The sequence below is a fragment of the Misgurnus anguillicaudatus genome, chromosome 5 (assembly GCF_027580225.2).
Source record: "Misgurnus anguillicaudatus chromosome 5, ASM2758022v2, whole genome shotgun sequence".
Lineage (NCBI taxonomy): Eukaryota > Metazoa > Chordata > Actinopteri > Cypriniformes > Cobitidae > Misgurnus > Misgurnus anguillicaudatus.
The window spans coordinates 38,438,195-38,463,671 of record NC_073341.2 but is presented as its reverse complement, the minus strand read 5'-3'; the positions used below and the strand labels follow the sequence as shown (position 1 = coordinate 38,463,671).

Below are 25,477 nucleotides of genomic sequence, written 5' to 3'. Positions count from 1 at the left end.
CACTGCATCTATTATGTAAAGCTGCTTTGATACAATTACCAAATTGTGAAAAGCGCTATATAAATAAAATTGAATTGAATTGAATTGAACTTATTGAAAATGTAAGTCTTACTGCGCAGGTATGTGATGTTTCCTTCAAAACCAATTTCATACACACAGGTAATGGAAACAGGTGGGCTTACTGTGACCTTATAAACACACACATCATCTTCAAACCTTATTAACTCCAGGGTGTAGTTATGATCACTCTCAACATCAAGTTTAAAAGATATCCAATTAACATTATTCACCAATTTTTGATATCTACAAATCACTATCACATGTCCTCTGTTCTCCATCTGTTGGTACACTGTAATGTCCGAATCACCTAAAACACAATAAACCAACATGCTGATGAGAAATGTCAGACATTCTCCTATTTAAATTGTGTCAGACATTGTGCCTATGTATTAAGCTTTTTAATATGTGATGGTAAAATGCAATAAAAGCACATTAAAGTTAACAATTGACAGTCTACTACAGAAACAGTAGCTTCAAATCAGTACAACATTCAGAAAAACGTATGATTTTCACACAAAATTCGAAAAACGTAAAAAATAAATTAAAAAACTAAAAAGAGTTGTATAAAAATACACATCATATTTATAATAAGGAGTCTGACTCTGGACAGAAAAGGAGGAAATATAGTAATAATTTAGTATAGTAAATTACTGTCACAGAAGTCAAAGGTTTGAGTCAAGCACAATAAAGACATTTATTGTATACAGCGCAGTTAATAATCTCCTATACACATGTAAAATAAATCAAAACGTTTGAGGAAACTTTTTTTACTTACCTAAAGTTAACCAACCGACCAGTAAAAGAGAATGAAAGAGAAACTTCATTTTGTTGTGAACTATTTATCACTGTATAACGCACTAAACTTGAGCTCTGTTTAAACACTTCACAGTTTATTTCCTGTTCTAAAAACAGAGACGACAAAAAGTTTGTCTTCCTTTTCTTGCAATAGGTCACTTTGTGACAGGGCCGGTTTTTGCTACGGGCAATGTGGGCGAACGCCCAGGGTGCAATCTATGTGAGGCCTAAAAAAAAATTATATCAAAACCGTACCTAGACTGTGTTGAAATTTGTATATATTGTATATTTGTATATATATATATATATATATTGAAATATATATATAAATTTCAACTAGTTTACTTTACTTAGATTAGAAACACAGAACAATGTCTAACAATTTCTTTTGACAAAACACTATATCATGAATAGCTACATGAAGATCCTCTCAGGTCAAAACAACAACTTTAAACTTCTGTTTCTTTTTTCAATACTTTCTTCTTTTCCTACTATGGCAGTTCATGTTACATAGTCTTTCAACCACACTGGCTTCCTTCTACAACGTCCCTCTACTTGGTTGTTACCACTTCCAGATGGTGTAGGAGTTGATTGTTCAACGTGTTCAGGAGCCTTAGGAAATTCTGTGTTCAGTGGTGCCAAGTGAGATATGTCCCAAGTTCGTCCATCACTCAGTTCAAAACTATGTGTCCCCTTCCTTCTAACAATCTGCATAGGATTGCTGAATTTTGATTTCCCTTTTTTCACATGCACCGGTTTTCTCACCCGTACAAAGTCACCTTCCTTCAGCTCTGGAGTCTTTGCTTTGCTCCTTGTATCCAGGTAAACTTTAATTTTCCTCTGTTGTTGCATCACTTTTGTTTAGGGTGGCCATTCGTGCCAGTTCCGCCGGACACGTCCCGAACATGTTTTCGGGTTCGTTCTCCGGAAGTTGCGTTGGTCGACCGCATACGTCATCAAGGTTTAATATTTCCGGTTTAATTTCAGAAAAGCAACCGTTACATTTCAAGGTAAGAATGAAACTACAATGATTGTATGCCTTAAAAGAAATAAATCTTTATTTTCTAATGTATTTTAACTGAAATGTGAGAACCTCAATGACGTATGCGGTCGAGCAACGCGACTTCCGGAGAACGAACCCGAAAACATGTGTCCGGCGGAACTGGCACGAATGGCCACCCTACTTTTGTTTTCAGCTTTTGCAGGATTTTCATTACACTTTGGAAGAATTGTCAATTTTGTTCACATTTTCCTTCCAAAGGTGAAATTCGTGTAGTTGCATGAGGTGTGGCTCGGTAAGTTTGCAAAAAATCTGCAATGAATGATGTCAACGGAGCTCTCTCTCTTTCTGCAGTCAGAATGGTCTCTTTCAGTACCTTATTCCACCGCTCCACAGCTCCATTTCCTTCTGGGTGATATATAGAAGTACGGATGTGCTTTACATCTCTTTCCTGTAGGAATAGTTTGAACTCTGTTGACAGGAACTGAGGCCCATTGTCAGTAACAATCTCCAAAGGATTCCCTTTTTGGCTGAACACTGATCTCAGAAAACAGTTAATGGTAGATGCAGTCACATGAGGTGCAAAAGCAACCTCTGGCCATTTTGAATGGTAGTCAATCAATTCAATTCAATTCAATTCAATTTTATTTATATAGCGCTTTTCACAATAGTCAATTGTTTCAAAGCAGCTTTACATTAATAGAAGCAGTAAAAGCACAGAAAAATGACAGATAGCACAACATAATACACAATAGCATAAGCTGTCAAATTTGCTGAGGCTATGACTCGACATTATGAACGAGCGTATTACTAATGTAACGTCTAGGAGAAGAAGCTAAATTAAGCCCAAGCAGGCTACCTCCCCGGGGTAAAAAACCCCCTAGGAGAAAAAAAAAACAAAAACCCCGGGTTGTTGAGCCGAGGAAAAAAAAATAAAAAGTCCTAGGAGGGAAAAACCCTTGGGAGATAAATATGTATATAAACACATATAAACGGATAAGGAGATTAAGCGGGGATTAAGCGGGGTTTAAGCGGGTTCTGCCGGTGGTCGTTGGTCAGGCATCAGCTGGGCATCACAGTGATGGACGACCAGTAGATCAGAGGTGAGTCGACTTTCACATCTACCGGAACTGGGTCTGTTTGTCCCATTGTCCTCAGGGTCGAGGACAGGACAGGGAGAGAAAAACAAAATCATATTAGCGTAGGGGCCGTTCACATGTAATGCAATTGTCACACAGTGATGTGGTTTAATCAGCTTAGTTTCAGACAGACTAACTATTGCGGCATAATTATATTATCCACAGTTGAGGATTTTGCAAATTGGGGGCCCACTGCGACGGTATATATGGTAACTAAGGGTCACCTTCTGATTTTTAAGAGAAAGAGAAAATGAAACCTGTCGACCCGTTTGACTAAGGCCTGTAACCCCACTGTCGTCGTTAGTGCAGGTTCAGTGGCAAACGGGTCTATATTGCATGCTATTTACAAGATCATGAGAAAACGCCAACATCGCAACCTGACCATACGTGCCAACCCGTTTGACTAAGGCTGGAGGCCCCACTGTCGTCGTTAATGCAGGTTCAGTGGCAAACGGGTCTGTATGGCATACTATTCACAAGACACAAAAAATCGCCAAAATCGCAACCCGACCATACGTGCCAACCCGTTTGACTAAGGCTGGATGCCCCACTGACGCCGTTAATGCACGATCAGTGGCAAACGGGTTTGTATGGCATACTATTCACAAGACACAAAAAAAGCGCCAAAATCGCAACCCGACCATACGTGCCAACCCGTTTGACTAAGGCTGGAAGCCCCACTGTCGTCGTTAATGCAGGTTCAGTGGCAAACGGGTCTGTATGGCATAGTATTCGCAATATAAAGAAAGCGCCAAAAGCCCAACCCAACCGTACGTGCCAACCCGTTTGACTAAGGCCGGATGCCCCACTGTCGTCGTTAATGCAGGTTCAGTGGCAAACGGGTTTGTATGGCATACTATTCACAAGAACACGAAAGTTCCAAAATCGCAATCCGACTATACGTTAAGATAAGGTTTTTATTTATTTATTTGGTTGGTCTGTTTTATGACCGCGAGTGCTTTGTTCGGTACAAATAACTATTTTGAGTTAAGTACTTTTACTAGACAAATTATGCGAATGCTTTGTTGAAGAGAAAAGTTTTAAGTCTAGATTTAAAATTATCGACTGTGTCTGATTCTCGGACATCGGTTGGTAAATCATTCCAGAGCTTAGGGGCTAAGTAGGAAAATGACCTTCCACTTTTAGACACTTTTGATAGTCTAGGGATAATCAAGAGACCAGAATTTTGTGACCGTAGTGTGCGTGATGGATTGTATTCTGATAGTAATTCTCTAAGGTATGAGGGTGCTAGGCCATTTAAAGCTTTGTAGGTGAGTAGTGATATTTTAAATTGTATGCGATATTTTACTGGTAGCCAGTGTAAAGATGCCAGAATTGGGCTTATGTGGTCGTACTTTTTAGATCGAGTAAGTACCCTTGCGGAAGCGTTTTGAACTAGCTGAAGCTTGTTTACTTGATTTGCATGGCATCCCCCGAGTAGCGAGTTACAATAGTCTATTCTAGAGGTCATAAAAGCATGGATAAGCTTCTCTGCGTCAGATGTAGACAGTATATGGCGTATTTTCGAGATATTTCTAAGGTGGAAGAAAGCTGTACGGCAGACGTTGGCGATATGACTATCGAAGGATAAGTTGCTGTCGAACATCACACCTAAGTTCCTTACCGTGGAAGATGGCACCACAGTGCAGCCATCTATGTGCAACGTGTAATCTGACATATTATGTTTGTAGCGATTCGGTTCAATAATAAGTATCTCTGTCTTATTGGAGTTCAGCTTAAGAAAGTTATGTGCCATCCAGTCACTAACATCGCTAAGGCAGTCTGTTAGCTTAGAAAACGTGTGTGTTTCGCTGGGATGTGAGGAGATGTAAAGCTGGGTATCATCCGCATAGCAGTGAAAACTTATGTTATGTTTCCTGATAATGTCTCCTAGAGGTAACATGTATAACGAGAACAGGATAGGACCTAAAACCGATCCCTGCGGTACACCGTATTTAACCAGGGAGTGATATGACTCTTCCTCGTTTACATAAACAAAGTGATAGCGATTGGTTAGATACGACCTAAACCATGCTAGCGCCTGACCACTGATACCAACATAGTTTTCTAGTCTATTGAGTAAGATTGTATGATCTATTGTGTCAAAGGCTGCACTAAGGTCTAATAATATAAGAATTGAGATTTCACCACGATCGGATGTTAATAGGAGGTCATTTGTAACTCTAAGCAACGCTGTCTCTGTGCTATGGTGGGGCCTGAATCCTGATTGGAACTTTTCATATGTACTATTATTTGTCAAAAATGTGCGTAACTGGCTTGCCACTACCTTTTCTAATATTTTCGAAAGAAAAGGGAGATTTGAGATTGGTCTAAAGTTATTAAGCTCTCCCTGATCAAGCTGTGGTTTTTTAATCAGCGGTTTAATAACTGCTAGTTTGAAAGATGTTGGAACGTATCCTATTTCTAGCGATGAGTTAAAGATATTTAGAACCGGGGTTGACACTACAGGAAATACCTCTTTAAGTAGTTTTGTGGGAACGGGGTCTAATATACAGGACGATGATTTGGATGACGTTACTAGTTTAGAGAGCTCTTCTATTGTAGTAGGTTTAAATGAATCAAGATGTTCGTGTGGTAGTCTAGTGTTAAGTGAACTAACGGGTAGAGTGGTGGCTGCCTGTGTAGCTACGATGTTTTCCCTTATAGCCGTAATTTTGTTAGAAAAGAAGTTCATGACGTCGTTACTATTGTGTTGGAGGTTACTATTGGTTTCTGTTTGTTCTTTGTTTCTAGTCAGTTTTGCAACGGTGCTAAAGAGGAAACGAGGGTTATTATGATTCTCATTTATAAGCTTGCTAAGATAGGTAGATCTGGCGGTTTTAATAGCCTGTCTGTAGTGTTTAACACTATCTTTCCATGCTGCACGCCATACTTCTAATTTTGTGCTTCTATAATTTCTTTCCATTTTCCTAGTTGCCTTTTTAAGAGCTGCGGTGTGATGATCATACCATGGAGCTGGCGGCTTTTCTTTGATTCTCTTTTTTCGAAGGGGAGCAACGGCATCCAATGTGTTAGAACAGACATTGTTTAGGTTTTCTATTACAATATCTAGATCATCACAGTTATCTGCATGTTTAATTTGGGACAGGTCTGGAAGAGTGCTAATAAAGCTATCTTTAGTGGTGGAAATTATTGTTCTGGCTAATCTGTAGCATGTTGTGGATTGAGTGATCCTATCTAGAAGTACAGTGTATGACACAAGGTAATGGTCAGAAACTGCATCACTCTGAGGTGATATTTTGATGTCATTAATATTAAGCCCGAGTGACAGAATTAAGTCTAATGTGTGCTTACGAGTATGCGTTGGCCCTGTCACGTTTTGTCTAATATTGAGAGAATTTAGAACATCCATAAACGCACGTCCTAATGCATCTTTATGGTTATCCACATGAATATTAAAATCACCAACGATAAGAGCTTTATCTACAGTGACTACAAGCTCAGACAGAAAATCTGCTATTTCTTTAAGGAAATCTGCATGGTGGCCCGGAGGTCTATAGATTGTAGCTAAGGCAAAAGAGAGCTGTTTGTGGTCAACGTGATAGCGTATCTACAACTAACAGGACCAATGTCGAAAGGACCCACCACGTCGATGCCCAGTTTCTGCCACGGACCTACTGGATAGTCGACTGGGGTAAGTGGTGCATGTGTGGTTCTAGCAGATTTATCATTGAGTTGACAGGTGACGCAGGTTGCAATTGTGGACTGTACCTGTGAATCCATCCTAGGCCACCAGTACAACTCCCTAAGCCGTTGCTTGGTTCTTACAATGCCTTGATGGCCGTCATGAGCGAGGGTGACCAAACGTGAACGTAAATTGAGTGGCACAATCAGTCTGTGGGGTCCTCTTAGCACATACGAGTCCAAAATAGACAGTTCGTCTCGTATTGGAAAGTACCTAAACATGTCATGATGCAGGGCTTTGGATGTAGCGGGCCAACCATGCTTGATGTAATGGCGAAGTTGGATAAGCTCAGGACATGAGGAGCACTCAGCTGCAAACTCGGCCACAGGAACAGCTGACAGGAGTGTAGTGATCGCAGCAACGGTTTCTGGCTCAGAATCAAAGTCACAATTAATTTCATTTGGCAAGGGAAGACGCGAAAGACAATCCGCTACCTGGTTGTCAACCCCCCGTCCGTACTGCATAGTATAGTTGAAGCAGAGCAATCTGGCAGACCAAAGCGCTACTCTCAGTCCAGCTCGTCCCATACCTTTTGTTGTCAAGAGGGTGGTTAGGGCTTGGTGGTCTGATCTTAATATGAAATGTTTGCCCCACAGGTATGTTCTCCAATGCTCAGTGACCCAGACACAAGCAAGGGCTTCTTTCTCAACAACAGAATACTTTCTTTCTGCAGATGTCAAGGTTCTGGATGCGAAAGCCACGGTCCTTTCTGACTTATCTGGATGAAGCTGAGTCAGGGTGCCACCTATGCCGTAGTCTGAGGCATCTGTTGTAACAATTGTGGGCAAAGCAGGATCAAATAAAGACAGTGCAGGGCTCTGTGCAATCAGTTCTTTCACTTCCTGGAAACTTTTGTGTGCTTATTAGGCCTAGTCCACACGGACACGGGTATATTTATAACCAGAGTTTTCCCTAAAAAAAAATCCCATCCACACATGCTCGGTTTAAATGAAATATCCATCCACACGATAAAGCAAAAGCACACTATCAAATCGTGTTCCGCAATAAAGTGAGATAACTGAGCATCTATCTGTATACATGTTAGAAGCCCTGTTAGCACAGTTATTATTAGCAAGATACGTCCGCCATTGCACAGAATCATCAACAAAGCAGTCAGTGGCGCACAATCTTGACGTCAAACACAGTGGATAATGGCGCACACTCTGACGTCGCAAGGCAAAACCCCCGGTTTTGCTCTCTACACGACACCACTGTAACCGGGGTTTCTTAAAAAGCTCACCCTGGCTGGGGTTTTCAAATATGCTCGGTTTCAGTGCCCTGATACTGTGGTTTCGTGTGGACGAACGGCCGAACCGCGTGAAAAAACTCACGGTTATAAAAATACCCATGTCCGTGTAGACATGGGTATTAGATTTCCTCTAAGAGCATCTCTCATAGGCTCAACAACTGCTGCGTAGTTTGGAATGAATTTAGCATACCAAGTGGTGAGACCTAGAAATGATCTTAGTGTGGACACATCTGAGGGTGGTGGAGCATTACGTATTGCTTCCAAGTGGCTGTGATCTGGCATCAGTCCCTCTTTGGAGATGGTATGTCCCAGAAATGTGAGCTTTTCCTGGCGAAATGTGCATTTCTTCTCATTAAGATGCAGACCTGCTTCTTGTAATTTGTGCAGCACAATTTTAAGGTGAGCATCATGGCTAGTAACAGAGTCACCAAACACAATTATGTCATCCAGATAGCACTGGACACCAGTAACATCTCTGAGAATAGTAGACATCAGTTTTTGAAATGCCACTGGGGCTGATGCTAATCCGTAGCAAACTCTCTTAAAGCGAAACAAACCATCATGTGTTATAAAGGCAGTGAGGTCCCTGCTGTCCTCATGTAGTGGTACCTAATGGTAAGCATTTGCTAGGTTGATTGTAGAAAACATCACAGCACCTCTCAAGTGTGAAAAGAGTTCTTCAATGTGGGGAATGGGGTAGCTGTCCACAACGATTGCTTTATTGGGTTCCCTAAGATCCACACACATTCTGATGTCTCCAGATTTCTTTTGAGTAACAATGGGCGAAACCCAAGGCGAAGCATCCACTCTTTCAATAATATCTGCTGCAGTATTGGCAGTATTGGAAACTTGTTGCACTGACTGTTTAGAGGTGAGTACTTTATTTCCAGTTATGCACAAATTCAAGGAATATATTAAGTCCATACCCATGAGTGCGTTTCCACTTTTCACAATATAGAATGTGGCAGGTACTGAATGTTCACCATGTCGCGCAGACGTCTTAATACATCCTAGCACTGGCAGATCATCTTTTGAATATGTGACAAGAAGCACATCTGACTGTTCCAAGGGTAGTTCAGAAAAGTATTGCTTATACAGTATTGCTCAAAATAATAGCAGTACAATGTGACTAACCAGAATAATCAAGGGTTTTTAGTATATTTTTTATTGCTACGTGGCAAACAAGTTACCATTAGGTTCAGTAGATTCTTAGAAAACAAACAAGACCCAGCATTCATGATATGCACGCTCTTAAGGCTGTGCAATTGGGCAATTAGTTGAAAGGGGTGTGTTCAAAAAAAACAGCAGTGTCTACCTTTGACTGTACAAACTCAAAACTATTTTGTACAAACTTTTTTTTTTCTGGGATTTAGCAATCCTGTGAATCACTAAACTAATATTTAGTTGTATGACCACAGTTTTTTAAAACTGCTTGACATCTGTGTGGCATGGAGTCAACCAACTTGTGGCACCTCTCAGCTGTTATTCCACTCCATGATTCTTTAACAACATTCCACAATTCATTTACATTTCTTGGTTTTGCTTCAGAAACAGCATTTTTGATATCACCCCACAAGTTCTCAATTGGATTAAGGTCTGGAGATTGGGCTGGCCACTCCATAACATTAATTTTGTTGGTTTGGAACCAAGACTTTGCCCGTTTACTAGTGTGTTTTGGGTCATTGTCTTGTTGAAACAACCATTTCAAGGGCATGTCCTCTTCCGCATAGGGCAACATGACCTCTTCAAGTATTTTAACATATGCAAACTGATCCATGATCCCTGGTATGCGATAAATAGGCCCAGCTATTTAGTAGGAGAAACATGCCCATATCATGATGCTTGCACATCCATGCTTCACTGTCTTCACTGTGTACTGTGGCTTGAATTCAGAGTTTGGGGGTCGTCTCACAAACTGCCTGTGGCCCTTGGACCCAAAAAGAACAATTTTACTCTCATCAGTCCACAAAATGTTCCTCCATTTCTCTTTAGGCCAGTTGATGTGTTCTTTGGCAAATTGTAACCTCTTCTGCACATGCCTTTTTTTAACAAAGGGACTTTGCGGGGGATTCTTGAAAATAGATTAGCTTCACACAGACGTCTTCTAACTGTCACAGTACTTACAGGTAACTCCAGACTGTCTTTCATCATCCTGGAGGTGATCATTGGCTGAGCCTTTGCCATTCTGGTTATTCTTCTATCCATTTTGATGGTTGTCTTCCGTTTTCTTCCACGTCTCTCTGGTTTTGCTCTCCATTTTAAGGCATTGGAGATCATTTTAGCTGAACAGCCTATCATTTTTTGCACCTCTTTATAGGTTTTCCCCTCTCCAATCAACTTTTTCATCAAAGTACGCTGTTCTTCTGAACAATGTCTTGAACGACCCATTTTCCTCAGCTTTTAAATGCATGTTCAACAAGTGTTGGCTTCATCCTTAAATAGGGGCCACCTGATTCACACCTGTTTCTTCACAAAATTGATGACCTCAGTGATTGAATGCCAAATTTTTTTGCTATTTTTTTGAACACACCCCTTTCAACTAATTCAACTAATTGCCCAATTGCACAGCCTTAAGAGTGTGCATATCATGAATGCTGGGTCTCATTTGTTTTCTGAGAATCTACTGAACCTACTGGTAACTTGTTTGCCACGTAGCAATAAAAAAATATACTAAAAACCTTGATTATTTTGGTTAGTCACATTGTACTGCTATTATTTTGAACAATACTGTATATATGTTCTGGAAGCAAAGATACGGATGATCCGGTATCAACAATCAGTTCTTCTAGTACCAGAAGATGTGCCCATTTCGACTTCACACACAATTTTGTTTGCAGCACTGAATGTGTTATTCATGTACAAAACAGTAAGTTCAGGAACTTCAATTTCTCTGATGTCCTGTCTCCGTCCAGAGCGGCACACTTTTGCAAAATGTCCCGTTTTACCACATGATTTACATGTCTTATTTAAAGCAGGGCACTGCTTGGAATTTGCCAAATGGCTGCTGGAATCACAGCGATAACATTGGCGTGCAGGATGGCTCTGAGTTTTACCTTGTGTGGTTTTACGCATGGTCATTTCTTTTTTTCTGACATATAGCCGCTGAACTGGTAAGTCGGCAGGTTTTGCAAATTCACTCGCATTAGCCATGGCATTTTCCACTTGAACGCCACCTGTATTGCTCTGTCCAACGTTAAGTCCGCTTCGAGTAGTAAGCGTTCACGGATTCGACTGTTGTGCACTTTCTCCACAATTTGATCTCTTAGCATTTCATCTTCTTTGTCACCGAATGTACATAATGACACCACATCACGGAGCGCGGCGACATACTGAAGTATATTTTCGTCCTGCCTTTGCTCCAGGGGCGTCACTAGGCCCTTTTTAGGGGGGCTTCAGCCCCCCTAAAATTCAGCCCAGCCCCCCTAAAAATTATTTGATTCATTAATTTGTGATCGCGTCAGTCACCTATAAAAACTCTTTAGAAAAGGCAGCTTGCTGCGTCAAGTTTCGGCTCCTCCCCTGATCTGAGTCAGCATGGATTTAGCTCGTTTTTCTTTTTTTTAGCTCGGGGGCCGAGCCGAGCAGAGCGAACACATCACTAGTACAAGGTGTGTGCAAGGCGGACTGGCAGCTGTTCTGGCCCGCCGTGCAGTCAGCGCAGGTTGACATGTGAAAATAATATGACATGAATGAATGACGGACCTCTTAAAATCTACGAATCAGGCAATCGCGGTGCGAAAATGCCAGCACATGAACTAACGGCGGCAACCCATTGCCTTTTTGGCTTTATCTAACAAATATGCAGCGCAAAGAAGAAGCAGAGAGAGAGACAGACGCAGCGAGATGCTGCAAAATCACAGAAATATTCACCAAGAAGGGAGCAGGTCAGTCAAGTTACCAGTAAACGCACACATCTATATATTATTATTGCTGATTAACGTTACATGTTTTAAAGTAAGGTGCTGGCGTGATGCATTGCTTTATGTACAGTTGCTCTTAACGCATCAAGCAGATAATGTCATGCAGCAAAACAAACACCAGGTGATTGTGAAGTTTATCATTTTATAAAACTTTTTTTTTTGTGGAAAAACTGGATCAAAAGTGCAAATCAAGCTTTTTATGGCAATTTCACCTTATATTTGCAGTTCTTTAAAATAACTTTTTTAAATCTAATAATATAAGTAAAGTATAGGTTATTAAATATGTTTGTTTCATTTAAAATATTAATATTTCAACATTTGAACTCCTTCCTTTTAAAAAGTGTAAGGCACCTGTGTATTTGTCTGTGGTATGGTAGACTACATTGTGTATTACTAGTAAGTTTTTGAGGGTTCACCTACTAGACATAGGGGCTGTTTCCCAGACAGGGCTCAAGTCTAGTTCAAGACTAAAATGCCTGTTTGAGTTTTAGTTCTTAACTAAAAGTAGCTTGCACTAACATATCTTAAAATACATCAGTCACATTGTTTTGTCTCAAGATGCACACCTGTAATATTTTTGTAAGATATGCTTGTTAAAACTACATAAACATCATAATATAACTAAGGCCTAGTCCTGGCTTAATCTAAACCCTGTCCTGAAAACCACATCATACTGCATCTTGACAACTCAGTATTAAGGTAGATCACTTGTTGGTCAGTCCCCTTTTCTATATTTTAGATCTGTATAAATTTGTTCCCAGATTAACACAGTGTCTATATCAACAATTAATATTAACCTTTAAGATAAATTACAATAAAACAGTAAAAACAGTAAAATGATGTGTTTGTACTGGAAACGTTTGTTGTGTATTTGCACAGTAAATAATGAATCAGGAAGTCATTGTAAAAAAAATCTCCATTCCAACTGAAAATTTTCTTGTCCCATTTATGAAACACAGGGAATACAATGGAATAGTGGATTGCAATAAAGTTGGTAGTATACAACCCTACCGTAATAGTAAAATAATATTTTTTTTAAATCATACCCTTACTGGGGGCTGAGCCCCCCTAAAAGGAAAATCCTAGAATCGCCCCTGCTTTGCTCCCTTTGACGAAATTTATGTCGCTCAGCAATGACATTAACTTTCGGTACAAAATGGTTTCTGAGAGCCGTAAGGGCAGATGCTATGTCGTACCAGTATTTGGAAGAGTGTAGAAAATTCTCTGTGCTTCTGTGCCCAGGCAGTGAAGTAATATTGCACGCTTACGGGTATCAGGCCAGTCATCTCCCTCAGCATGAATCGCCAACAAGTAGTTTTCAAACATCTGCGTCCATATCCCAAACGGAACTGCAGGCTCACCAGGACATTGTAAGTATGTAGGAGGAAGGTGAACTGACATCCTCGTCGCCAATTTGTTGTGTATTCACATAAAAAAAAACAAGAGCACACCGAGTAACAAACAGGTCTCTTTACTCTTCACCTCAGCATGTACAGTACAACAACTTCTTCCTCCTCGCCTGCCTACTTTCATATCCAGCACAATAGCTCCCTCTAGGGGACATTTATCATTCAGCAACATATAAGAGAACACAACATACTGTATTACAGGGGTCTCAAACTCAAATTGGCTTGGGGCCATTTCTGCGATTGACATTTAATCGGAGGGCCGCAGAGCTATTTTAAGGTTAAAAGAGTACAATATTTCTGTAAATTGACTGATAAAATTCTATTATTTAATGTATAATAAAAGCAGTGTTTTTTTTTTAAATATACATTATTTTATGTAAGTAAATAATTTCTTAACCTTCTCTTTATAAAAAATTACCATCAGTAAGTGTTTGTGTTTTGATTTATTTTGGATTGTTTACAGTCATAGTATTGACTTTATTATGTTCCATCTTTGTTATTCCACAGTTTTAATGAATTTGCTATTATATGTGGAAAAATATGAATAAGTGAAAGTGATCCTAAAACTTCTGAATGGGTAGTCAATGTTAAGCTAGTTAAACAGAATAAAATATATAATACTGCTAGGTGTAATTGCATAGCAAGCTACATAATAATATATTATACTTCATTAATTTATAGCAGTATACACACTTTTATTCTCTGTATGTTTCTCCTCACCTTTCCTCTTTTAATCTGGGCACTTTGATGGCAATTTTTCTTATCTGTAGTTTATGTGTTGCATTACATCTATGGCTCTGGCTCATACATGCGGTATCTCCATTAGAAGCTGTGGCTTCTTGATGTGAGCCCCACTGCAGCTCTTCTCTGAGTAACAGCTGATATTCACCCGGAAGTAACAAATCTTCTCTGGACAAACACTACAAAGTCCCGAACAGATTAACTGATCGGATGGTGAAAATGATATGATTGACGCGAGGTTCAGATGAGGAATTAAAGTCCGATCACGCATTCCTTATCCTCGCAATCACGGAGCGCGCGCGCGGCTCATGGCTGCGTAGCAACGGGTGACGCGACCCACGCCACGGAACGCAACTTCCGCTCCCGAGCACTTTAGAAAGTAAGAAACGCCTTGACTCGTTTTAACGCGCGTTGTTAGACGCGACATGTTAACGAACCCTTACCCAGCAAACATGCCCATGCGGGCCCACTGTGGGTATGCTGTGGGACATTGTGGGCAGGGCAAACCCACACCAAACCCCAAATGGGCCCCATGCGGGTTAGCCCATTTGGGGCCCACAGTAGTTTGCCCTTTGGGGGCCCTACATGGGTCCACTAGGGGCAAGCCCACTGTGGGCTTGCCCATAGTAAACCCACACAGGCCCCATATGGGCCAGCCCATGCGGGCCCCATATGACTTTGCCCTTTTGGGCCCCATGAGGGTTTTTTAGTGGGCCAACCCACTGTGGGCTTGCCCACAGAAAAACCCAAACAGGGCCCATATTGGCCAGCCCATGCAGGCCCCGTATGACTTTGCCCTTTTGGGCCCCATGAGGGTTTTTTGTGGGCAAACCCACTGTGGGCTTGCCCACAGAAGAACCCAAACAGGGCCCATATGGGCTAGCCCATGCGGGCCCTCTATTACTTTGCCCTTTTGCGCCCCATGAGGTTTTTTGTGGGCCATCCCACTGTGGGCTTGCCCACAAAAAAAACCACACAAGCCCCATATTTTCTAGCTAGCCCCAATTATTTTGCCATTTATTCTTGGATCCCACACATCCAAGTCACCCCATTTTTTAACTTTTGCCGTCTGGCCGGCGCTTCTTCCCCCAGGCAATCTACCTCATGAACAGTTAAATGTTCCCCACTCATGCTTATGCAAAAAAAGTGCAATACCCTTATATTTTATTTGTTACCCCTCCATTCTACTGCCCTCCAAAGGCTAAGTGCAGTATCTACGCAAACACTGAAACTGAGAAAAATGGCTTTAAAGTTTTTTACACCAGCCAGTCAAACATGTTACTGCAATTTTGGCACACACATTTCTCTGAAATGGGACAAAATTTAACCAGGAGACTTTGTCACAAGACACAACAGATCTCACAAAGCCCATTTTAACCCTTAACTCAATTTTGACCAAATGCGTAGTTACTGCGCTTTCGCTTTGTAGGGCAGTCTAGTACATCCCTGCATCTTATTTAATCCTATTAAATTGTCATTTATAGCACAATTGTTTACACACCTATTTATTTGCCTACAATTTTTGTCTGTGTGTTGGTGTGTTTGTGTACTGGAAGCTTATGTCACTAAAACAAATTCCTTGTATGTGCAAGCATTCTTGGCAATAAAGCTCTTTCTGATTCTGATTTCTGATTCATTTATCATATAGTAATAATATTTTTTTTAATATTTGAATGATTAAAATAAGTATAATTATTATTAAATTATTAAAATAATTATCATTGGTTGTTATTATCTTAGCAGATAATTTCCTTTTGATGTTAATTGTTGTTGTTAAATCAAAAACCATAGTTACTACACTTGCTATAATAAAACCATTTTTATACATTTTTATGAAGGTCTGTCCATTTAGAACAAAATGTGATGCATGTTGTAGAAATAATTGAACACACCCCCGGATAAGGATCTTAAAAGCTATGCTTTAAAGCACAACATTTCTGTTTATTTTAATACAATAAATATTTAATGTTAAACAAGTTCTAATTTTCAGTCCGTCTGAACGCAGTGCTTCGCTATGAGAAACGCTTTCTTTACCATCTTTATTGTGTTTTAACATGTTGTCTTTTGTCATGTGTTATTAGGCATGTTCAACTTCATGAAGCGCTGCGAGAACCCACATCATATGTTGATGACGTAAACGTATCGCGAGACTGAGTCAAGAAATTACACGTAGAGGTCTAATTTCGAACCGCTCTCGCGGTACATTGACGTCATCATCATGTCAGCGCCGCATGAGGTCTAACACACCTATTATTTGCGGGCACGCGCCTCCGTCCTCGTGAGTTCAAAAACTGAATTTAACCGATGTTTACCTCAGACGACAGTTTTCGTTTCTGTGATAAATTCTGAGGTAAGTTTTCCTTAAATCCTGGTTACTTCATTAAAATAAGTTCACAGTAATGTTCATTTTGTTGTTAGTAAATTGATATGACTAAAATATTATGAACTTTAATGTTTACTGTTGATTAAAAGCTGTTTGTTTGACTGACCTCGTGATGTAGCTATGAGCTAATGTAGAGCAGATCTTTTATTTGTCTTTAGTTTCTATAAAATGTGTTATCCTCGTTCTTAAATGTATTTTACATTGTTTAGTTAATTATTACGCAGGTTATTTCGATGTAGGGTTTTTACGCGTAAATAATAAGGTTATAACGTAACTTACAGTACGGGAACACAGTTTACAGTAGAAGAATTTAAACAGAAGCCATCAATTCTGCATTAATAACTATTGTACTTTTATGTTCACTTTTCTTTCAGCTAATTTTCTTGTTGTGTTTGATCTTTTCCATTGGCTGAAGAGTAAGTATTACTTTGTTTGTATTTGCACCCAAAATAAATGGGTCAGAATAAGTGCTCAAAACGCTCTCCTCAATACAATGGATAAATTAAAAATATAACTACAAAATATTAAGTACAACTAAATAGTCAGAGCTCACTTTGACTTGATGTACACCTCAGTCCCATATCATGTATTAGAAGATGCATATAGTTTTAATAAAAAATGTTTTTCTGTCATCATTTTATATTTTATTGTGCTCAAGGTCAGAACACAGCTCATTCACCTAAATCAAATAGTGACTCGCTGGTTAATATCCATCAGCTTTCTGCAATAAAATCCTAAAGATGTACCCTTAAACAAAAACAATTATAAGATCATCCATTTGGATCCAGTTAAAGCAATAAAACCTACTTGAAATACTTGGTAAGAAAAACTAGTGCAGTATACATTGTATAAATTATAGTATCTTAGCACTTATCTTATTATTGCCACCTTAAAGCTCACATAAAACACCACACACTGTTTCTGCTAATGTTAAAGGAGTAGTTCACTCAAAAACGGTCACCATTGACTTGACCATAGTAATTTTTCCTACTATGAAAATTCAATGGGCCCCATTTTAAGAATGGACTTCCCTTTAATCTTATATACCTATAGAGTAGTATTGCATCCTTCAAATATATAAAGACCTTTTAGTTTTATCAGACTTATAAAAGACGGATCAGCTGTACAGATTCTTTAGGCATAAATCCGGGCGGGAGCAAATGTAAGTCCCTTTGCTTACATTTACAAGTATACATTTACTTATATATGCTACTACACCAATCTTATCTTGCACTGAACGATTTCTTTATATATATATAGCTTAGCTTAGACTTTAAACTGTTAAGCGCTGCCGTCCCGAATACGGGACACCTAAGTTTGCATTAATATTGTTAATGTAAATTTTAATCTATCACTAAAAACTATATATCGTTGGAAAGGTCTAAGCCTCCAGAATAGACATTTCAACAGTGTTTTATAAAATAAATTATGTAGGGAGAGTAATTGATTCATTTATGAAGAAAGTGTGCCTCAAAACATTTATTTTCTGCTAAATGTCACTGTCCCACCAGCAGGACGCCTACACTTACTTCAATTTTTGCATATGAATTCTTATCTAATCATGACAAACTGTATATTGTTTGAAAGCTCCAAAAGTGTAGATTTAACTCAATAGGGTGGGGTGACACTTAAAAGGTTAAGCACATAATAACTAGGTCTCAAATCAAGCAATTGAAGTATTAATAATTGGGGCTAAATACAATGTTAAAATGTAGAAAACCCCTTTTATAATTAGTTTCCTACTTGGATTAATCATGATTGACTTTTTGTAAAAAAAAAAACTTGTTTTAATGTTGATGTTTATATTGTTTTTTATGTTTTCACTTAGATGCTGTGACAAAAAAGCAACCAGGACACCACATCTGCAGTGACAGAGAGCAGGATGGGGGAGGAATCAGAAGGACCAGAAGATAATATCAACTGGTGCCCCTGAGGAGATTCACGTTGTTCTGTTTCTTTTGTTTAGTAATAAGCGGTTTTATGTGATTTTGTAAAATAAAAGAAATTCAGTATTCAATCCACATGTTTTGCACATAATTTTCTATATTTTACTTCCGTGTATTTACAGCCAGGGTGCCTACTGTATTTATTGCCCAATGTGCCCACACGTTGCCCACAGTTAGCCCAAACTTTGCCCAGTGTGCCCACATTAAATCCACACTTTGTCCACAGTAAGCCCACACTTTGCCCAGTGTACCCACAGTTAGCCCACACTTTGCCCACAGCCCACACTTTGCTCAATGTGCCCACACTTTGCCCAATGTGCCCACAGTTAGGCCCACAGTTATCCCACACCTTGCCCAATGTGCCCACAGTTAGCCCACACTTTGCCCAATATGTGCCCACAGTAAGCCCACACTTTGCCCACTTTGCCCACTGTGCCCACACTTTGCTCAATGTGCCCACAGTAATCCCACACTTTGCCCACAGTTAGCCCACACTTTCCCCAATGTGCCCACAGTAAACCCACACTTTGCCCTCAGTTAGCCCACACTTTGCCCAATGTGCCCACAGTAAGCCCACACTTTACCCAATGTGCCCACAGTAAGCCCACACTTTGCCCACAGTTAGCCCACGCTTTGCCCAATGTGCCCACAGTAAGCCCACACCCAGCCCACACTTTGGGCTGTCCCACTCGGGGCCCAAAGTGTGGGGCCCACACGTGCCCCGCATTTCACGCCGGTAGTGGGGCCCACAGGGGCAGCCCGCTGTGGGCCCCAATTTTTTGCCCGCAGTGGCCCCACCTGGGGCCCAATGGGACATGTTTGCTGGGTAAACGTTTAAATTAAAAATGGAATAAATATGAAACAAAGTGAATAAAAATCTTTCTGCGGGCCAGATTATGTTATATTGTTGAAAGGTGGCGCGGGCCGCAGAGAGGGGGAGGGCGGGCCGCAAATGGCCCGCGGGCCGGGAGTTTGAGACCACTGCTGTATTACATGTTTTTCTCTGTTCTTGTTACCTTTTTGTATTTAAGATTATATATAACAAAATAATACATGTTGGTGGCGGGGTTTGGGGGTAATTTTTTTTTCTGGGGGCGGCCAAGGGATGGTTCGCCCAGGGCGTAAATCTAGCCAGGACCGCCACTGCTTTGTGACAAAGTACATATATGGTCTATAGATTGTTTTCCAGCTATTTTGTCAACTATGTGAAAATCTTACCCCATCTCACTTTATAAAAGTGAACTGATTTCCCCCCAAATGGTATAAAAATCATTCATTTTAACATTTATATATTCATATTGCGTATGCAGTCTGCATAAGTGCCTGTGTCTGTCTGTGACCATGTGACACACTATACTGATATTTTAGGCACCATTTTTATTTTTACAACCAAGTGGGCATGTTGATGATGAAGACTTCAAATTGACATCAAACACGGACATCATCAAAAGCAGCTAAAATGCAAAACAAACTGATATCAAAATCTGATGTCCATTTGACATCTACACGCACTGATATTATTTCAACCTCTAAGATAACAACACAAAAACAAAGGACCCTAATATAATTTTATTTAGCAAACTTAAAATAAACACTCTTAGATCAAATGTGTTAAAACAACACAATCAGTGTAAGGATACCGTGTTCTTATTGGAACAACACGTTTTATGTTACTTTTAACACAACTTGTGGTTTATTTTAAGTTTTTAACACAAAACCAACACAAAATGACATATAATGTGTTAAAATGGCACATAATGTGTTAAAAGCATAATAAAATGTTTAAAAAATAAAGAAATGCTTTCTTACAGTGTAGTCCACAAATGTAATTTCAAAAAGAAATGCACCTATTCTGATTATTTAACGCAGATCAAAAGCTGTCACAAACACACAGAGAAATAGGCTACAGGGGTAAATGAATTGCATGTTCTCGTAAGTGTTAAAGTTACCAGATAGCTTTACATTTCATGAGAGGTCAACAAATTTACTTTTATTCGGAAAATAACGTGATAGGCTCCCATCTCTACAAGCATATAACGCCATCTACAGGTGTTGTGTTAAACAGCAGCGGAAACTTTGTTATTGAATGAGCATTAAAAAGGACACGGGTGTGGAAGTGAAATGGTCTGGACATCAAGCTTTTTGAAGGTAAGTTTGATTTACATATTTGACCTGTTTTTGACGTTACTGTTTGATGTCAATAACGTCTTTTGAACAACTTGGAGATGTGGATGGATGTTGTTTGAGGCCCCAGTTAAGAAAATGCTACTTAGGAAACATATATACATATCTATGGTAGGAAACACACAAATTATTGATGTCACTGTGATGTCATGACATCAATTTGACGTTTGAACAAACATATTAGACTGCAGTGTGGGAATTAACTTCTTATTTTCATCAGAAAAAGCATCTTGAAGCAAAACAATGGCACTTATATTTTTATTTGAAATAAAAATGTGAAAAGCCTTTTCTGTGAAAGTGGGCTATTTGTATTATTTAGTTAATATACTGATAAACTATAAGCCATGTTTATCTTTTGACTCTGTTCTTCTTTCTTCCGGAAGTCCCAAGATTATTTATGCATCCTCATAGTCATTGTTGGTAATGGTGATGTTGGATGAGGCTCCTGTGTTGTAAAATGAGTTATAGTTAATCTGTTCAATAACTCTTACTGATGGAAAAGGCCTGGTGTAACAACAAAATCATCCGAAACAAAGAGACTGACAGAAACCTGTTATGATTTTACTGCTGTCATCAGACCCTTCATAACATTAAATGATGTTACACAGTGTTCAGACCTCCTTCAAATTTTCAATTTTGTTATACTTCAATTTTTTCACAATAGTGAACGCGGCTCTGTTACGCAGCAAATCCAGAAGTCGAAAAAAAAATTCTGAAACTTGTATGAAAGAGGAGGAGTGTGTTTGGCCTTCATCACATGTCCAAAAGCTTTTATGAACCTTTGTCAATGTTAAGCATGAGGAATCCAACTCTTTAACTGTGTTAATACGTCAGAATAAATGCTTTATGAATACATTGTAGATGAATGGTTGATTGATGACCTTACTGACCTTTATTTTTGCTCTTAATGGTGGTCACTATCACTATAGCAGTCATGATGATGAGACAAACACCAATGAAGGAGGCCAAACCAATGTAGACTAAATATACTCCTTCCTCATGAGGATCTTTAAAGTACAAGCAATTACAGAAAAATGTTAGTAAACATAGTAAACCATGGTTTTAGTACAGTAACCATGGCTATTGGTTTTAACAGTTGTAAAACCATGGGGATTTTGGTTAAAAGGGCCAAGTGCATGATAAAATCGACATTAGCATCTTACAAATCCTGTTTGCACACTTATCAAATGAGCTGTTACACATTGACCCCATTTATATTATAATATAAACATTTATTCAATTCAATCAACAACATTAAAGCTGGTTTTCTAAAGCTCACCTTTTGCCTCAGATAGCATGGACCCCAGGAGATCTTTTTCAAGAGTGGGTCTTTTCACAGTGACAAATTCGACCAATTCGACCCATGATCGCACATCTATAATTAGTGGTAAATTAGGTAAATACATTTAATCCCCCGTACTACTCCCTAATACTACATGAATTTAATAAAAGGGGGTTGGGGGTCTATGAATATGCAAATTGGTCCTCACATAAATGTACACATGGTTTGTCTTAAAGCATACTAAAAAACACCATAGATTATTCCACCTTTTGTGGCTCAAGTTACATTTTTTATCTTTTGTCACTGTAGCCAGCATAGTTGATAGAAAGCACACAGCAGCTAATGTTTCATCTAACAAACGCTAGAAATGAAGGGCCAACTGGTAAATAATTGATGGTGATGTTATGGAGATACAGGGCCTAAGTCTCTCTATATAAAAGGTTTATAGAATCCAGTTCTCAAAAAATCAAAGACTTTTCATAAATAGGTAAATCTTCCACATTGCCTACCAAAGGTGTGAATGGGTGTTGCATATACCCATGAATACAGAAAGCAAAAAAAAAATAAAAAAATAACGGAAGCCTACCAGAGTAATCACCGTCATCCTTTTTATAATCGCCCTGTCCAAACATAAAAGATTAACCAAAGTGTACTACAGAAACAGTAGGCTTATTATTCATGCTAAAAAAACACCTTACCCAAATGGAAGAAGGCTATATTCTTGACATTTTTCTGAACAAAAAAAGATGCCATGGCAATGGTATAATAAATAAATGAATTTTTCTATTGACATATCTTAAACACACAAAAGAGCATACAGTATAAACAGCATATTGATTATGACCCTTAAAACATTTTTTGTACTTATGTGTTGTTAACCAACTGACCAGCAAAAGAGAAATATAAAGAAACTTCATATTGCTTGTGGTAAAGTGTTGATCACAGGACTGCAGCTCAGATTAAATTGACACTTGAGTTTATATCCTGTGTTAATAACAGCAATGAACAAAACATTTTGCACTTCCATATTTAGACAGCAAGTTTTGTGATTAACTTTAAACATGCATTCATGTAGATTAACATTTTAACTCACTGCTAAGCAGTGTCTGAAGTGTTTGAGTGATTGTTCATTAGCAAATATATGTAAAACCAACACAAGTGTGTATGAGGTTACCCTACACTATAAATCTATAGGAAAAGTGCACTTTTAAAATAAATAAAATAAATAAACTTTAAAAAATTTGAGTATTCCTTACACAGTCTTTATACGATTAAGCAGTTATCACTTTGCTTGTTAGTGTTTCACAACAACAGTTTCTGTTCACACAGACAATGACACTGTAACCACAAGTTCTGTCAATCATTAAGAAAAAAACACTTTAAAACCAAGGCTGGAAATGGCAAAAAATCACGGGAGGGGGGGGACTCTAGTTTAGAGGTGCACAAGTTAGTTTTGCAAAAGCGAGCCATGCAGCAACAATTTGTCCTGTTTTGAACTCTGATGTGTCTCCCGTTTTGTTGTATACATTGCAATATTTTAAATAAAACTGTGCTAGCTCTGCTAACTCTTACTGCACTGTAAAAAAATGCAACATGAAGAAAAAACAACTTGGTTTTGCAAGTCAAATCAACTTACTATTTTAAGTTGTGGCTTCTGATAAGTTGACATAACTTAAAATTGTTAACTTACATTTTTTTAAATATATGAAGAGTTTCGTTGCAAAGCGAGATAACCACCGTTTTTTTAATTTTTCAGAAATCTCGTTTTTTTGGTTGTGCATTCCATTTAATTTCAATGCAACTGCAGTTAGTTTGTTTTGATTTAAACCTTCATAACTTAAAAAATACAGCTAAGTAGCACCATAAAACAAAATAATAACATGATAACATAATAATAAACATGTTTTGACAAAAATGTTAAAAAATGGATTTATCTCGTTTTGCAATGAAACTCTTCATATGTTGATTTGACAGAAATACTGCATATTATTTTACGGTGTGGTGGAATGTGCAATCATTGAAGATTTGGCCACTAGGCTGTGCAAAAACATCAAAACAATGTTCAAGCAACTGTTCAAATCTTTTGTGTTGAATGCTTTTTTACTACTGTACAAGCAGCAATGCACCATGCACAAACCTCAGCAATGAACACAAAAAAACTCAATCGTGGTGTCAATCAACAAACATTATTTATTAAAAACCACTTGAAATACAACAGACAACTAACAGCGGCAACAACAACAGCACTAATACTAATATTTAATATTAATCACATCATTTAACATGCAACTTTCAAACCTTTTTTTAACATAAAGGTGTGTGGACAAACACTTAAGTCCAGTCAACAAAATAATCTTTGTTAGCAACATGTTTAGCGCTATCTTGTACAGTATACACAAAATAACACATTTGCAATACCTACTCAAAATCTTTGTTCAAGTTACTTTACTTTATTTTCTTTTTTTTAAGTGTTGCTATCAACATCAGCATGGTTTGTGGTCTGGAAACTACATTTAAGGTTCATCTGCATCCACACAACCACAGGCTTTTTTCCATTAAACAATAGCATGTTCACATACTACACGATTTATTAAGAAGAAAGAAAGTTTTGTGTTTTGAAAACTCACTGCTATGTGGTAGAGTGTTTTGGTTGAAAGTTTATCATGTAAACATCCTAAATCTGAACTCACCTCCTAAAGACCTTCTGAAAACAACCTATATATGAGTAATTAACTCTTTCGCTGCCAGCTTTTTTTTAAAACAGTTGCCAGCCAGTTCTCTATATCACCACATATGGGTAGGTTTCTTCAATAATACCAAATTTTGAGCAAAAGCTGAGATAATTTCATTTTTTAAAAGACTTTTGTTAGCAATCAAATTCAGAGCGATGTTCAAAACATACACAGAGTTTTTACTGTTTTTGGATCAGTGGATGCTTCAGTGTTTTATAAGTTGGGTAAGAGTGCCAGCTAGTGCATAATAACAAAAATATAGATTATCCTAAAAACTCATCAGGGAAGCGTTATTGGCCGATTAAGTGTTTTCTCTTAATTGACAAGGTAAATCGTCAATGGTGGGGAAAGAGTTCATAGTAATCTAAGTTATACAAACTTCTGGTTAAATAAATGACACAATTATTTAGAAAGGGTTTGAAAACTGATAGCTTGGTAAAACTTGGTAAAAGTCGGATGTATTTTAATTGTTTTTATTTTTTTTTGTTTCATCAAAAGCTGCTTAACACCAAATTCCTGATCTGTAAACACATGCAAACATCAGCATTTCATCTAAAAGAAACAGTAACATTACATTTACTGTAATACACAAATTGAAATTGACCAAAAGAGATTAACAACATGTCATCTTTTTAAGTAGGGTTTAGTAGATTTAGTAATCTGCATGTTAATGGTTGTGAATGAAGTACCTGTAGAAAACTTGAACCATGCCATTCATTACACTTCTCCTTTCTCTCAGTTTTTCTTCCTTCAGAAAGCCACAAGATTATTTATGCATCCTCATAGTCATTGTTGATAACTGTGTTGTTGGGTGAGGCTTCTGTGTTGTACAATGAGTTACAGTTATAGTTACAGTTAATCTGCTTTAACCAAAAATGTTGGGTTGTTTTAACACATTGTTGGGTCAAATATAAACATTTTCTAGGTTCAT

At 38.5% G+C, this 25,477-nt stretch overlaps 1 long non-coding RNA gene across 1 annotated transcript; it reads left to right on the top strand.

The window, feature by feature from the left end:
- The first annotated feature begins 16,018 nt into the window (after positions 1–16,018).
- Positions 16,019–18,419, top strand: LOC129452912 (uncharacterized). The gene is made up of 3 exons (XR_008647305.2): positions 16,019–16,369; positions 16,777–16,818; positions 18,231–18,419. It is a non-coding gene; the product is annotated as an uncharacterized lncRNA (long non-coding RNA).
- Positions 18,420–25,477: the final 7,058 nt, after the last annotated feature.